The following is a 3,056-nucleotide window of genomic DNA, read 5'->3' on the forward strand; positions in this document are numbered from 1 at the left end:
GTTGACCAATTGGCTAGCGCGATCGGCAGTTAACCGAAAGGTTGGAGGTTCGAGCCCACCCGGTGGTGGTGCAGCGCTTTTTTTTTCTTTGCGGTGATAGCTCTGAAGAAATGGTCTGACGGTGGTGAGAGTGGAGCAGGACGGTCCCCGTGGCGCAATTGGCTAGCGCGATCGGCTGTTAACCGAAAAGTTGGAGGTTCGAGCCCTCCCGGGTGGGGTGTGTTGCTTTTTTCTTTGCGCTGATAGCTTTGAAAATATGTTCTGATGGTGGTGAGAGTGGAGCACGATTGTCTCCGTGGCGCAATTGGCTAGGGCGATCTGCTGTTAACAGAAAGGTTGGAGGTTCGAGCCCACCCGGTGGTGGTACGGCGCTTTTTTTTTCTTTGGGCTGATAGCTTTGAAGATATGTTCTAATTGTGGTGAAAGTGGAGCAGGACTGTCTCCATGGCGCAATTGGCCAGCGCGATCGGCTGTGAACCAAAAAGTTGGAGCTTCGAGCCCTCCTGGGACTGGTGTTTTGCTTTTTTCTTTGCGCTGATAGCTTTGAAGATATGTTCTGATGGTGGTGAGAGTGGAGCACGACTGTCTCCGTGGCGCCATTGGCTAGCGCGATCGGCTGTTAACCGAAAAGTTGGAGGTTCGAGCCCATCTGGTGGTGGTGCGGTGCTTTTTTTTCTTTGGGCTGATAGCTTCGAAGATATGTTCTGATGGTGGTGAGAGGGGAGCAGGACTGTCTCCGTGGTGCAATGGGCTAGCGCGATCAGCTGTTGACCGAAAGGTTGGAGTTTCGAGCCCTCCCGTTAGTGGTGTGTTGCTTTTTTCTTTGCGCTTATAGCTTTGAAGATATGTTCTGATAGTGGTGAGAGTGGAGCAAGACTGTCTCCGTGGCGCAATGGGCTAGCGCGATCGGCTGTTAACCGAAAGGTTGGAGGTTTGAGCCCACCCGTGAGTGGTGTGTTGCTTTTTTCTTTGCGGTAATAGCTTCGAAGATATGTTCTGATGGTGGTGAGAGTGGAGCAGGACTGTCTTCGTGGCGCAATTGGCTAGCGCGATCGGCTGTTAACCGAAAGGTTGGAGGTTCGAGCCCACCCGGTGGTGGTGCGGCGCTTTTTTTGGGCTGATAGCTTTGAAGATAAATCTTATGGTGGTGAGAGTGGAGCAGGACTGTCTCCGTGGTGCGATTGGCTAGCGCGATCGGCTGTTGACCGAAAAGTTGGAGGTTCGAGCCTACCCGGTGGTTGTGCGGCGCTTTTTTTTCTGTGGGCTGATAGCTTTGAAGATCCGTTGTGATGGTGGTGAGAGTGGAGCAGGACTGTCTCCGTGGCGCAATTGGCTAGCGTGATCGGCTGTTAACCGAAAAGTTGGAGGTTCGAGCCCACCCGGTGGTGGTGCGGCGCTTTTTTTTCTTTGGGCTGATAGCTTTGAAGATATGTTTTTATGGTGATGAGAGTGGAGCAGGACTGTCTCCGTGGAGCATTTGGCTAGCGCGATCGGCTGTTAACCAAAAGTTCGGAGGTTCGAGCTCACCCGGTGGTGGTGCGGCGCTTTTTTTTTTGGGCTGATAGCTTTGAAGATATGTTCTTACGGTGGTGAGAGTGGAGCAGGACTGTCTCCGTGGCGCAATTGGCTAGCGCGATCGGCTGTTAACCGAAAAGTTGGAGGTTCGAGCCTACCCGGTGGTTGTGCGGCGCTTTTTTTTCTGTGGGCTGATAGCTTTGAAGATATGTTCTGATGGTGGTGAGAGTGGAGCAGGACTGTCTCCGTGGCGTAATTGGCTAGCGTGATCGGCTGTTAACCAAACAGTTGGAGGTTCGAGCCCACCCGGTGGTGGTGCGGCGCTTTTATTTCTTTGGGCTGATAGCTTTGAATATATGTTCTGATGGTGGTGAGAGTGGAGCAGGACTGTCTCCGTGGCGCAATTGGCTAGCGCGATCGGCTGTTAACCAAAAGGTCGGAGGTTCGAGCCCACGCGGTGATGGTATGGCGCTTTTTTTCTTTGGGCTGATAGCTATGAAAATATGTTCTGATGGTGGTGAGAGTGGAGCAGGACTGTCTCTGTGGCGCAATTGGCTAGGGCGATCGGCTGTTAACCGAAAAGTTGGAGGTCGGAGCCCTCCCGGGTGGGGTGTGTTGCTTTTTTCTTTGCGCTGATAGCTTTGAAGATATGTTCTGATGGTGGTGAGAGTGGAGCACGATTGTCTCCGTGGCGCAATTGGCTAGCGCGATCTGCTGTTAACCGAAAGGTTGGAGGTTCGAGCCCACCCGGTGGTGGTGCGGCTCTTTTTTTTCTTTGGGCGGATAGCTTTGAAGATATGTTCTAATTGTGGTGAGAGTGGAGCAGGACTGTCTCCGTGGTGCAATTGGCCAGCGCGATCGGCTGTAAAGCGAAAAGTTTGAGGTTCGAGCCCTCCCGGGAGTGGTGTTTTGCTTTCTTCGTTGCGCTGATAGCTTTGAATATATGTTCTGATGGTGGTGAGAGTGGAGCAGGACTGTCTCCGTGGCGCAATTGGCTAGCGCGATCGGCTGTTAACCAAAAGGTCGGAGGTTCGAGCCCACGCGGTGATGGTATGGCGCTTTTTTTCTTTGGGCTGATAGCTATGAAAATATGTTGTGATGGTGGTGAGAGTGGAGCAGGACTGTCTCTGTGGCGCAATTTGCTAGGGCGATCGGCTGTTAACCAGAAGGTTGGAGTTTCGAGCCCACCCGGCGGTGGTGCGGCGCTTTTTTTTCTCTGGGCTGATAGCTTTGAAGATATGTTCTGATGGTGGTGAGAGTGGAACAGGACTGTCTCCATGGCGCAATTGGCTCGCGCGATCAGCTGTTAACCAAAAGGTCGGAGGTTCGAGCCCACCCGGTGGTGGTATGGCGCTTTTTTTTCTTTGGGTTGATAGCTTTGAAGATATGTGCTGATGGTGGTGAGAGTGGAGCAGGACTGTCTCCGTGGCGCAATTGGCTAGCGCGATCGGCTGTTAACCGAAAGGTTGGAGTTTCGAGCCCACCCGGCGGTGGTGCGGCGCTTTTTTTTCTCTGGGCTGATAGCTTTGAAGATATGTTCT

This window comes from Rhipicephalus microplus, unplaced genomic scaffold, assembly GCF_043290135.1.
Source record: "Rhipicephalus microplus isolate Deutch F79 unplaced genomic scaffold, USDA_Rmic scaffold_13, whole genome shotgun sequence".
NCBI lineage: Eukaryota > Metazoa > Arthropoda > Arachnida > Ixodida > Ixodidae > Rhipicephalus > Rhipicephalus microplus.